General features: G+C 38.8%; 1 protein-coding gene across 33 annotated transcripts in view; it reads left to right on the top strand.

Annotated features, from left to right (window-relative positions):
* Positions 1 to 14,408, top strand: part of DLG2 (discs large MAGUK scaffold protein 2) — a 2,335,250-nt gene that overhangs the window by 1,844,406 nt on the left and 476,436 nt on the right. The gene's annotated exons all lie outside the window — the stretch shown is intronic.

Genomic DNA, 14,408 nt, shown 5'->3' with positions numbered 1-14,408 from the left:
CTTTGACATTCCCTTTCTTGGAGATTGGCATGAAAACTGACCTTTTCCAGCCCTGTGGCCCCTGCTGAGTTTTCCAAAGTTGTTGACATACTGAGTCATCTTTTAGGATTTGAAATAGCTCAGATGAAATTCAATCACCTCCCACTAGATTATATTTAGTAGTGTGTATCAGTTAATCAAAAATTCCCAGGTCATCCCTCCCTCCCTCTCCCCTTTGGTAACCATAAATGTGTTTTTTTGTGTCTGTGAGTTTATTTCTGTTCTGTAGATAAGTTCATTTGTATCATCATTTTAGATTCAACATCTAAGTGATATATATTTGTCTTTCTCTTTCTGCCTTCACTTAGTATGATGATCTCTACGTCTATCCATGTTGCTACAAATGGCATTATTTCATTATCTTTTATGGCTGAGTAGTAGTACATTGTATGTATATATGTATATGTGTGTGTGTGTGTGTGTGTGTGTCTGAATTTGGTCGGGGGGGTGGTGAAACCGGGTGGCATGTGGGATCTTAGTACTTAGTTCCCTGACCAGGAGTCAAACTCATCCATTGCAGTGGAAGCACAAAGTCTTAACCACTGGACCATCTGGGAAGTCCCAACACCACATCTTCTTTATCCATTCATCTGTTCATGGACATTTAGGGTGCTTCCATGTCTTGGCTATTGTAAATAATGCTACTATGAACACAGAGTGCATGTATCTTTTCAAATTAAAGTTTTCATCTTTTCCAGATATATAACCAGGAATGGGATTTTCGGGTCATTTGGCAACCCTATTTTTAGTTTTTTTAATGAACCTGTTTACTGTTCTTCAGAATGCGTGTACCATCATACATTCCTACCAACAGTGTAAGAGAATTCCCTTTCCTCCATACCCTTCCAGCTTTTTATTATTTGTAGACTTTTTGATGACTAATGTGAAGTTGGCACCTCATTGTAGTTTTGATTAGCATTTCTCTAATAATTAGCAGTGTGGAATGTCTTTTCATGTGCCTGTTGGCCTTCTGTATACAGAAGACACCTGTATGCCTTCTTTGGAGAAATGTCTATTTAGGTCCTCTGCCCATTTTTTGGTTCTTTGTTTTTATACATTGAGCTATGTGAGCTGTTTGTGTAACCCTTGTTAGTTGCATTGTTTGCAAATATTTTCTCCCATTCTGTAGGTTGTCTTTTCATTTTGTTGGTGACTTCCTTTGCTGTGCAAAAGCTTTTAAGTTTAATTAGGTCCCTTTTGTTTATTTTTGTTTTTGTTTCCATTACTCTAGGAGACAAATCCAAAAAAAAAAATAATATTGCTCCAATTTAGGTCTAAGAGTTTTCTACCTGTGTTTTCCCTCTATGAGTTTTATAGTGTCAGTCTTACATTTAGGTCTTTAATCCATTTTGGGTTTATTTTTGTATATGGTGTTAGAGAATGTTCTAATTTCATTCTTTTACATGTAGCTGTCCAGTTTTCCCAACACCACCTACCGAAGAGATTGTCTTTTCCCCATTGTATATTCTTGCCTCCTTTGTTGTAGATTAATTGACCGTATGTGAGTGGGTTTATTTCTGCACTTTCAATCCTGTTGCATTGATCTTTATGTCTGCTTTTGTGCCAACACTGTACTGTTTGATTATTGAAACTTTGTAAAATAGCCAGAAATCTGGGAACATGATTCTTCCAGCTCTGTTCTTTTTCAAGATTGCTTTGGTTATTAGTTTTTTGTATTTCCATACACATTTTAAAATGTTTAGTTTTTCTGGGAAAAATATCACTGATAATTTGATAGGGATAGCATTGAATCTGTATATGCTTTGCATAGTATGGTCATTTTCACAATATTGATTCTTCCAATCCAAGAACATGGTACATCTCTCCATCTGTTTAGGTCATCTTTCATTTCTTTCATCAACATCTTATAGTTTTCAGAATATAGTTCTTTAACCTTATTATAGGTTTATTCCTAGGTATTTTATTCTTTTTGATACAATGGTAAAAGGGACTGCTTTCTTAATTTCTCTCTCTGATCTTTTGTTATTAGTGTATAGAAATGCAACAGCCTTCTGTATATTAATTTTGTCTCCCGCAACTTTATTGATGGGCTCTAGTCATTTTCTGGTGGTACTTTAAGGATTTTCTCTGTATTATCATAATATTTTATAAAATATTATATAAATATTATTATCATATTATCTGAAAACAGTGACAGTTTTACTTTTTCCTTTCCAATTTGGATACTTCTTATTCCTTTTTCTTCCCTGGTTGTTGTGGGTAGGATTTGCAAAACTATTAATACATTGAATACAGTGATGAGATTAGACATCCTTGTCTTCTTCCTGATCACAGAGGGAATACTTTTAGCTTTTCACCATTGAGTATGATGTTAGCTGTGGGTCTGTCATATATGGCCTTTATTATGTTGAGGTATGCTCTCTCTATGCCCACTTTCTGGAGAGTCTTATCACAAATGGGTGTTTCAGACATAGAGAACGGACTTGTTGACAGAGCGGGGGAAGGAGAGGATGGGATGAATTGAGAAAGTATCATTGACATATATACACTACCATGTGTAAAATAGAGAACTGGTGGGAAACTGCTGTATAACACCAGGAGCCCAGCCTGGCACTCTGTGATGACCTAAAGGGCAGGGTGGGGTGTGGGAGGAAGGCTCAAGAGGGAGGAGATATACACGCACGTGTGTATGTGTGTAGTTATATCTGATTCACGATGTTCTACAGCAGAAACCAACACAACATTGTAAAGCAATTATCCTCTAATTAAACATTTAAAATAAATGCTGTTGCATTTTTTCAGAAGCTTTTTCTGCATCTACTGAGAAGATCATATGATCTTCTTTCTTCAGTTTGTGCATGTGGTGTATCACTAATTGATTTGTGGATATTGAACTATCCTTGGATCCCTGGGATAAATCCCACTTGGTAATGGTGTGTGATTCTTTTAATGCATTGTTGGGTTGGGTTTGGTTGTACTCTGTTGAGGATTTTTGTGTCTATGTTCCTCAGTGATATTGGCCTGTAATATTCTTTTCTTGTGGTGTCTTTTGTTTTGGTATCAGGGTGATGGTGGGCTTGTAGAATGAGTTTGGGAGTGTTCCTTCCGCCACAATTTTTTGGGAAGTTTCAGAAGGATGTGTGTTATTTCTTCTCTAAATGTTTGATAGAATTTGCCTGAGAAGCCATATGGCCCTGAACTTTTGTTTGTTGGGAGTTTTTCTAATTACTTATTCAATATCAGTTCTGGTACTTGGTATGTTCATATTTTGTTTTTCCTTCTGGCTCAGTCTTGGAAGATTGTACCTTTCCAAGAATTTGTCCATTTCTTCTAGTTTGTCCATGTTATTGGCATAGACTTGCTCTTAGTAGTCTCTTGCAATCCTTTCTATTTCTGTGGTGTCACCTGTAATTTCTTCTTTTTCATTTCTCATTTTATTGATTTGAGCCCTCTACCTTTTTTTCCTTGATGCATCTGACAAAAGGTTTATCAATTTTGCTTATCATTTCAAAGAACCAGCTTTTAGTCTCATTGATATTTTTTGTTTGTTTCTATTTCTGCTCTGATCTCTACAATTTCTTTCCTTCTACAAACTTTGTGTTTTGTTTGTTCTCCTTCCTCTAGTTGTTTTAGGTGTAAGATTAGGTTATTTTGAGGTTTTTCTTGTTTTCGGAGGTAAGCTTGTATCACTATAAATGCCCCTCTTAGAACTGCTTTTGTTATGTACCATAGGTTTTGGATTGTCGTTTTTTAATTTTCATTTGTCTCTAGGTATATTTTGACTTTCTCTGATTTCTTCAGTGATCCATTGGTTGTTTCGTAGCATATTGTTTAGCCTCCACGTGTTTGTGTTTTTGCATTTGTTTTTTTCTTGTAGTTGATTTCTAGTCACAAAGCATGTGGTGGGAAAATATACTTGACAAGATTTCAGTTTTCTTAAATTTACTGAGGCTTGTCTGTGGCCTAGCCTGTGATCTATCCTGGAGGATGTTCCAAGTGCACTTGAAAAGAAAGTGTATTCTGCTGCTTTCAAGTGGAATGTTCTGTAAGTATCAGTTAAGTCAGTTTGGTCTGCTACTTGAGGTTTATGTTTCCTTATTGATTTTTTATTTGGATGATCCATCCATTGATGTAAGTGGGGTATTAGAGTACCCTACTCTCATTGTGTTGCTGTGGATTTCTCCTTATATACATGATAATATTTGCCTTATACACCGAGATGTTCCTATATTGGGTGCATATGTATTTACAATTGTCACATATTCTTCTTGGATTCATCCCTCGATCGTTATTTAGTGTCCTTCTTTGTCTCTTATAACACTTTAAAGTCTTTTTTGTATAAGTATTGCTGCTCGAGCATTCTTGATTTCCATTTGACTGGAATACCGTTTTCCATTCCTTCACTTTCAGTATGTATGTGACTCTCTTGTAGTCAGCATATATATGGGTCTCGTTTTTGTATTCATTTAACCAATCTGTGTCTTTTGTTTGGAGCATTTCGTCTATTTACATTTATGGTAATTATTGACATGTATGGCCTTATTGAAATTTTGTTAATTGTTTTGTATTTCTTTTTGTAGGGTTTTTTTTTTTTTTTTTCATTTTGGTCTCTTAGCCTGTGGCTTGATGGCACTCTTTAGTGTTATATTTGGATTCCTTTTCCTTTTTCGTGTGTATCTATTGTAGGTTTTCTATTTATGGTTACCATGACCTTTTTATATAGCAGTCTATATATATACACACATATATGCTGTTTTAAATTGCCGACATCTTTATTGCAAGTAGATTTTAAAGACCCTACATACATACTCTCCTCCCCTTACTGTTTTTGATACATTTTACATCTAAGTGCTTGTGTATGCCTTAAATGCTTATTGTGTTTGCATATGATTATACTACTTCTGTCTTTAACATCCCTCCTGGCTTTGTGTGGATGATTTCCTACCTTTATGGTATGTTTGCTTTTGCCAGCACATTCTCCTTCCATACTTTTCTTGTTTCTGGTTGGGGCCTTTTGTTTTTTTTTCCAGAGAATTTCCTCTAACTTTTGTTGTAAAGCTGGTTTCGTGGTGGTGAATTCTTTTAGCTTTTGAAAGCTTTAAGCTGTGCTTTCCTCCTTTGGTTCTTTCCACCACACTTCTCAGAATTCCTTCTGGCTAGCCTCTCTGTTGGAGGAGGTAGAATAGCCAGGCTGTAGTTTTAGTCATAGTGGATCTAGCAACATTATGTGTATGTAGCCAATAATATTGAAAGGATGGAACCTACTGGTCCCAAGGGGAAGATATTTGGTGTGGTGTTTGTTTTTTTTTTTTTTAATACTTATGGTCACTATCAGGTAGCTTCTAATACCCACTGCAAGTACTGCTTAAATGTAGCAATCAGAGTATAACAAAAATTCCCTTGCATCCATAGGTCTTGACTCTCAGATCATTCAACATACTTGTCTTAGTAGAGTAAAAGAGTAATTTCATATTGTAAAAAGCTCTGTTTATTCCAAATTTACATGCTAGGAGAAACTAGCTACTTTGCATGTGTAATAGGAAAGTAGTCAAATTGTATGAGCACTTCATGATACCATTTGTACTTAATCTATCCCTGAAACTTTAAAAGGGACATTATTGGAATAATTTAGGGCAGGATATTAAAGTAATTAAGGTAGTGATAAGTAAAGTTAGATTACTGAATAATTCTTTGTTTTCATTATAAGGGCCAGTTTAATGGTGAGGAAGCTATTAATAGTTCCAGTTACTTATTAATCTTGGTTAGTAAGCATTATTGATCTTTAGAAATATTGGTACTCTATAAACCAGTGGAAGATAAATAGTAAATGAAAAAAGATTGAACAGTTTAAACAAAAGAAATAGAATTAGCAGATAAACCTATAGGAAAAAAAGTCATTCTCATTAATAAATACTTATATATAGGGAATATCATTTTGTACCTATTATGTTATCAGTGTTTTTTTAATTATAATATCAGTGCTTTTAAATTGTAGTGAAAGTGACACATATTTTTAGAGGCAATAAATGGTACAAACCTTTGAAAAATGGTAACAAATCATAAAACATAACCTAATGTTTCCATTTGGGGGAATACATTCAAAGGAAATTGTCAAGTATAAAGAAGTAATTGATATCAGTATGTTCATTGTAGCATTGTTTCTAATATTAAAATAATAGAAATAACCCAAATAGCCAACTGTAAAAGGATGATTAAATAAATTACATCTTCAGAGGCAGTAACATTATATAATACCAAAATAATAATTACGGAAACCTTACCAGAAAGGATGTAATTACAATGTAAGAGGGGAAAATGCAGATATGAGGTGCTGCATGGTCTGTGTATATATAAAATGAGGTGAAACACATGTGGATATACAGAGAGTCATTATCACAGAGTTTAAACCACATACACTTGGAAACAAAAATAACTTTAGCTGGAATTCTGGTTCCGTATCTGAAAGCTGTTGTTTTCTGACATGGTATTTAGGTTCTATGTGTTCTGTTTCTTATATATAAAATGGGGATACTCATAACTACCTTATAGGACAGCTCTGAGAATTAAGTTAGGTGATTCTGTAAAGTCTGAGACCAGACAGTGGAATTAAATGTGAATTTATCTTTGTTTGAGTTTTTAAAATTGTGTATGCATTTTGCTTTCCACTGGATCTTCACTGCTGCATGCAAGCTTTCTCTAGTTGCAGGGAATGGGGCTTCTCTTTGTTGTGGTGCATGAGCTTATTGTGGTGGCTTCCAGGTGGAGAACAGCTTCCCTGATAGCTCAGTTAGTAAAGAATCCGCCTGCAACGCAGGAGACCCTGGTTCAATTCCTGGGTTGGGAAGATCTGCTGGAGAAGGGATAGGCTGCCCACTCCAGTGTTCTTGGCTGCCCTCATGGCTCAGCTGGTAAAGAATCCACCTGAAATGCAGGAGACCTGGGTCTGACCCCCAGGTTGGGAAGATCCCCTGGAGAACAGAAAGGCTACCCACTCCAGTATTCTGGCCTGAAGAATTCAATGGACTGTATAAGTCCATGGGGTCACAAAGAGTCGGACACGACTGAGCAACCTTCACTTCACTGCATTTCCGGGTTGAGAAGCACAGGCTTTAGGCACATGAGCTTCAGCAGTGTGGCATGTGGGCTCAGTAGTTCAGCTTCTTTAGCATTAGCGGTTGGGGCACAGACTTGTATTACTGTGATATTGAATGGTTTGCCTTGGAAACGAACTGAGAGCATTCTGTCACTTTTGAAATTGCAACCAAGTAGTATACTTTGGATCCTTTTGTTGACTATGAGGCTATTCCATTTCTTCTAAGAGATTCTTGCCCACAGCAGTAGATACAATAGTTATCTGAGTTAAATTCACCCATACAAAAAATATTGATGTTTACTCTGCCATCTCCTGTTTGACCACTTCCAATTCACCTTGATTCATGGACCTAACATTCCAGGTTCCTATGCAGTATTGCTCTTTACAGCATCGGACTTTACTTCCATCACCAGTCACATCCACAACTGGATGTTGTTTTTGCTTTGGCTCCATCCCTTCATTCTTTCTGGAGTTATTTCTCTACTCGTCTCCAGTAGCATATGGGGCACCTACTGACCTGGGGAGTTCATCTTTCAGTGTCCTATCTTTTTGCCTTTTCATACTGTTCACGGGGTTTTCAAGGCAAGAATACTGAAGTGGTTTGCCATTCCCTTCTCAGTGGACCACATTTTGTCAGAACTCTCCACCATGACCTGTCCATCCTGGGTGGCCCTACATGGCATGGCTCATCGTTTCATTGAGTTAGCAAGACTGTGATCCATGTGTTCAGTTTCATTAGTTTTCTGTAGTTGTGGTTTTTATTCTGTCTGCCCTCTGATGGATGAGGATAAGAGTCTTGTGGAAGCCTCTTGATGAGAGGGACTGGCTGTGAGGAAACTGAGTCTTACTTTAGTGGGTATGGCCATGCTCAGTAAATCCTTATTCCAGTTTTCTGCTGATGGGTGGGGCTGTGTTCCTTCCCTGTAGTTTGACCTGAGGCCAAACTCTGATGGGGTAACAGGGACCTCCTCCAAAAGGACTTAGGCCAGCATGTTGCACCTCCCAGGACTGCTGCAGTCAGCATCCCTGACCCCGCGGCAGACCACTGTGGACCCAAGCCTGCACTGGAGACTCCCAAATTTTCAGGCAAGTCCGGCTCAGTCTCTTGTGGGGTTACTGCTCCTTTCTCCCGGGTCCTGGTGTGCACACGGTTCTCTTTGTGCCTTCCAAGAGTCTCTCTTTCCCCAGTCCTGTGGAAGTTCTAGAATCAAAACCCACTGGCCTTCAAAGTCAAATTTCCTGTGGGTTCTCAGTCCCTTTGCCAGATCCCCAGGTTGGGAAATCTGTTGTGGGCCCTAGAACTTTGGCAACAGTGTGAAAACGTCTTTGGTATAATTGTTCTCCAGTTTGTGGGTCATCTGGTCGGTGGCTCTGTAGTGGGGCTGATGGCCACCTCCACCAAGAGGACTTGTGCCACATGCCACGACTTCCAGGACTGCTGGAGCCAGAGCCCCTGTCCCGCGGCTGACCCGTGCCTCTGCAGGAGACACTCAGACACTCACAGGCAGGTCTGGCTCAGTCTCTTATTGGATCCCTCTTCCTTTCCCTCGGTCCTGTTGCGCATAAGGCTTTGTTTGCTCCCTCTGAGCATCTCTGAGGTTTGATTTTAAACACAATTGAGCCTCTCCTACATTCCTGTTGGGGCTTCTCCTTTGCCCTTGGACATGGGGTTATCTTTTTTTGGTGGGATCCAACATTCTCCTGTCAACGGCTGTTCAGCAGCTAGTTGCAATTTTGGAGTTCTCGCAGAAGATGAGCACACATCCTTCTACTCCACCATTTTGCAAGTTCACACAAAATAGTATCATCTGAATATCTGAGGTTGTTGATATTTCTCCCAGCAATCTTAATTCCAGCTTGTGATTCATCCAGCCTGGCATATCATATGATGCAGTCTGAGTAGAAGGTAAGTAAACAGGGTGACAATATACAGCCTTGATAAACTCCTTTTCCAATTTTGAACCAGTCTGTGGTTCCATGTCCAGTTCTAACTGTTGCTCCTTGACCTGCATACAGGTTTCTCAGGAGGCAGGTCAGGTGGTCTGGTATGCCCATCTCTTGAAGACATTTCTACAGTTTGTTGTGATCCACATAATCTAAGGCTTTAGCATAAGCAATGAAGCAGTAGATGTTTTTCTGGAATTCCCTTGTTTTTTCTGTGATCCAACAAATGTTGGCAATTTGTTCTCTAGTTCCTCTGCCTTTTCTAAATCCAGCTTGTACATCTGGAAGTTCTCAGGTCACATACTGCTGAAGTATATCTTGGAGGATTTTGAGCATGACCTTGTTAGCATGTGAAATGAGTACAACTGTGCAGAAGTTTGAACATTCTTTGGCGTTGCTTTTCTTTGGGACTGAATGTGTAATATAGTAGGACCTTATTATTTATCTATTTTAGGTATAGTCGTTTATATCTGCTAATCCCAAAGTCCTAGTTTATGCCTTCTGCCTCTTTTTCCCTTTGGTAACTGTAAGTGTGTTTTTAATTTCTGTGAATCTGTTTCTGTTTTGGAAATAAGTTCATCCATATCATTTCTTAGGTTCCACAGGTAAATGATATCATATTTATTTTCCCTGACTAACTTCAATTAGTATGATAACCTCTAGGTCCTCCCATGTTGCTGTGAATAGCATTATTTCATCCTTTTTTATGGATAAGTAATACTATCATGTATACATACCACATCTTCTTTATCCTTTCATCTGCGGATGGACATTTAGGTTGCTTCCATGTCTTGGCTACTATAGTGCTGCTATGAACATTGGGGTGCATGTACCTTTTTAAACTAGAGTTTTCTCTGAATGTATGCCCAGAAGTGGGATTGCTAGATCTTATTGTAACATTTTTTTTTTTTAGTTTTTTTGTTTGTTTTTAGTTTTAAAAGAACCTCCATATTGCTCTCCATAGTGACTGTTCAGTTCAGTTCAGTTCAGTCGCTCAGTCATGTCCGACTCGGAGACCCCATGAACCACAGCACTCCAGGCCTCCCTGTCCATCACCAACTCCTGGAGTTTACCCAAACCCATGTCCATCGAGTCGGTGATGCCATCCAACCATCTCATCCTCTGTCGACCCCTTCTCCTGCCCTCAATCTTTCCCAGCATCAGGGTCTTTTCCAGTGAGTCAGCTCTTCCAGTTTACATTTTCACCAACAGTGTAACAGGGTTTCCTTTTCTCAACATCTTCACCAGCATTTATTATTTGTAGACTTTTTGATGATGGCCAATCTGATTGGTGTGAGGTGATACCTCTTTGTAGTTTTGATTCGCATTTCTCTAATAATTGATGATGTTGAGCATCTTTTCCTGTGCCTGTTGTCCATTTACATGTGCTCTTTGGAGACATGTCTATTTAGGTAATTTGCTCCCTTTTTTTTACTTTTTATATTGGAGGATAGTTGATTAGCAATGTTGTCATAGTTTCAGGTGTACAACAAAGTAATTCAGTTATACATATACATGTACCTATTCTTTTTCAATTTTCCCCCTTTGTTACATAATATTGAACAGAATTCCCTCTGCTATAAAGTCCTTGTTGGTTATTCATTTTAAATGTAGCAGTGTATACATGTCAGTCCCAAATGCCATAACTATCCCTTCTTCCCCCCACCCTTCCCCCATGGTAACAATTTCTCTTAAGTCTGTGAGACTATTTCTGTTTTGTAAATAGTTAATTTGTATCCTTTCTTTTTAGAATCTGCATGTAAGTGATATCATATGATATTTGTCTTTGACATATTTCATGCACTATGACAATCTCTAGATCTATATTGCTGGAAATGACATTATTTCCTTCTTGTTAATGACTAATATTACATTGCATAAATGTGCCATATCATCTTCATTCATTTCTCTGTCAATGGATATTTAGGTTGCTTCCACGTCTTAGCATTTGTAATTGTGGTCATTTTTTGATTGTCTTCCCCATCTATTTGCCATGAAGAGATGGGGCTAGATGCCATGATCTTAAGTTTTTGAAGGTTGTTTTAAACCAGCCTTTTCACTCTCCTCTTTCACCTTCATCAAGAGGCTCTTTAGTTCCTTTCTGCTTTCTGCCATTAAAGTGGTATCATCTGCATGGCTAAGGTTGTTGATATTTCTCGCAGCAATCTTGAGGCCAGCGTGTGCTTCATCCACCCCAGTATTTCCCATGATGTACTTTGCATAGATAGCAGGGTGACAATATACAGCCTTGACATACTCCTTTCCCAATTTGGAACCAGTACATTGTTCCATGTCCAGTTCTAACTGTTGCTTCCTGACCTACGTACTCATTTCTCAGCAGGCAGGTCAGGTGGTCTGGTATTCCCATCTCTTGAAGAATTTTCCACAGTTTGTGGTGATCCACACAGTCAAAGGCTTTAGTGTAGTCAATAAAACAAAAGTAGATATTATTCTGGAACTCTCGCTTTTTTGATGATCCAATGGATGTTGGCAATTTGATTTCTGGTTCCTCTGCCTTTTCTAAATCCAGCTTGAATATCTGGAAGTTCACGGTTCACATACTGTTGAATCCTGGCTTGGAGAATTTTGAGCATTGTTTGTTAGCGTGTGAGATGAGTACAATTGTGCAGTAGTTTGAGCATTCTTTGGCATTGCCTTTCTTTGGGAATGGAATGAAAACTGACCTTTTCCAGTCCCATGGCCACTGCTGAGTTTTCTAGATTTGCTGGCATATTAAGTGCAGCAATTTCACAGCATCATTTTTCAGGATTTGAAATAGCTCAACTGGAATTCCATCACCTCCACTAGCTTTGTTTGTAGTGATACTTACTAAGGCCCACTTGACTTCACAGTCCAAGATGTCTGACTCTAGGTGAATGATCACATCATCATGGTTATGTGAGTCATGAAGATCTTTTTGTATAGTTCTTATGTGTATGCTTTCCACCTCTTCTGAATACCTTCTGCATCTGTAATTTCCATACCATTTCTGTCCTTTATTGTACCCATCTCTGCATGAAATGTTCCCTTGGTATCTAATTTTCTTAAAGAGATCTCTAGTCTTTCCCATTCTATTGTTTTCCTCTATTTCGTTGCATTGATCACTTAAGAAGGCTTTCTTATCTGTCTTTGCTATTCTTTGGAACCCTGCATTCACATATGTGTATCTTTCCTTTTCTCCTTTATCTTTCACTTCTGTTTTCTCAGCTATTTGTACGGCCTCCTCCTTGCCAATATAAAAAGGCAAAAGGCCTCCATTTTGCCTTTTTGCATTTCTTTTTCTTGGAGATGATTTTGATCACTGCCTCCTGTAAAATGTTACGAACCTCCGCTGATAGTTCTTCAAGCACTCTGTCATTCAGATCTAATCCCTTGAATCTACATGTCACTTTCACTGTAAGGGATTTGACTTAGTAAGGCATTTGGATTTGAACTAAGTTCTAAATAAGCAGTAGCTGTTGTCACTGTATAATTGTAAGGGATTTCTTTTAGGTCATATGTGAATGGTCTAGTGGTTTTCCCTACTTTCCTCAATTTAAGTCTGAATTTGACAATAAGGAATTCATGATCTGAGCCATAGTCAGCCCCCAGTCTGGTTTTTGCTGACTGTATAGAGCTTCTCCATCCTCAGCTGCAAAAAATATAATCAGTCTGATTTCAGTATTGACCATCTGGTGATGTCCATGCGTAGAGTTGTCTCTTGTTTTGTTGGAAGAGGGTGTTTGCTATGACTAGTGTGTTCTCTTGGAAAAACTCTGTTAGCCTTTGGCATGCTTCATTCTGTACTCCAAGGCCAAATTTGCCTGTTACTCCAGGTAGCTCTTGACTTCCTACTTTTGCATTCCCGTTCCGTATGATGGAAAAGACATCTTTTTTTTGGTGGTAGTTCTAGAAGGTCTTGTAGGTAATCCTAGAAATGTTCAACTTCAGCTTCTTTAGCATTAGTTTTTGGGGCATAGACTTGGAAAACTGTGATACTGAATGGTTTGCCTTGTAAATGAACTGAGATCATTGTTTTGTTTTTCAGATTGCATCCAAGTACTGCATTTCAGACTCTTTGTTGACTATGAGGGGTACTCCATTTCTTCTAAGAGATTCTTGTCCACAGTAGTGGATGTAATGGTCATCTGCATTAAATTCACCCACTCTGGTCCATCTTAGTTTGCTGATTCCTAAAATGTCAATGTTCACTCTTGCCATCTCCTATTTGACCACTTCCAATTTACCTTGGTTCAGTTCAGTCGCTCAGTCGTGTCCGACTCTTTGCGACCCCATGAATTGCAGCAGGCCAGGCCTCCCTATCCATCACCAACTCCCGGAGTTCACTCAGACTCACATCCATCGAGTCAGTGATGCCATCCAGCCATCTCATCCTCTGTCGTCCCCTTCTCCTCCTGCCCCCAATCCCTCCCAGCATCAGAGTCTTTTCCAATGAGTCAACTCTTCACATGAGGTGGCCAAAGTACTGGAGTTTCAGCTTTAGCATCATTCCTTCCAAAGAAATCCCAGGGCTGATCTCCTTCAGAATGCACTGGTTGGATCTCCTTGCAGTCCAAGGGACTCTCAAGAGTCTTCTCCAACACCACGGTTCAAAAGCATCAATTCTTTGGCACTCAGCCTTCTTCACAGTCCAACTCTCACATCCATACATGACCACAGGAAAAACCATAGCCTTGACTAGACAGACCTTTGTTGGCAAAGTAATGTCTCTGCTTTTCAATATGCTATCTAGGTTGGTCAATATGCTATCTAGGTTGGTACCTAATATTCCAGGTTCCTATACAGTATTGTTCTTTACAGCATCAGACTTTCCTTTCACCACCAGACACATCCACAACTGGGCAATGTTTCTGCTTTAGCCCAGCCTCTTAATTCTTTACGGAGCTGTTTCTCCATTCTTCCCTAGTAGCATATTGGACACCTATCAACCTGGGGGGGGGGGGGGTCTCATTTCCAGTGTCATATCTTTTTGTCATTATTTTTATGGGGTCCTCAATGCAAGAATACTGAAGTGGTTTGCCACTCCTTTCTCCAGGGGACCACACTTTGGCCCTGCCCTTCAGCCACAGTATAAGTTCAACTTACTTAGGTTCATTTCTGCTTGTATTTCTATTGCCTCAGGAGACTGGCCTTAGGAAACATTGCTACAATTTATGTCAGAATGTTTTGTCTGATTTCTAAGAGTTTTATAGATCCAGTCTTATTTTAGGTCTTTAATCTGTTTGGGGTTTATTTTTACATATGATATTAGAGGATGCTCTGAATTTTCTTTACATGAAACTGTCCAGTTTACCCAGAACCACTTATTGAAGAGACTCTTTTCTATGTTTGTGTTCTTCCCTTCTTTGTTGTAGATTAATTTTGACCATAA

The sequence above is a fragment of the Bos grunniens genome, chromosome 29, assembly GCF_055505025.1.
Source record: "Bos grunniens cultivar Pamir isolate PY7600 chromosome 29, Bosgru_T2T1.0, whole genome shotgun sequence".
Classification (NCBI taxonomy): Eukaryota; Metazoa; Chordata; class Mammalia; order Artiodactyla; family Bovidae; genus Bos; species Bos grunniens.
This window is presented reverse-complemented; position numbering and strand designations above follow the sequence as displayed.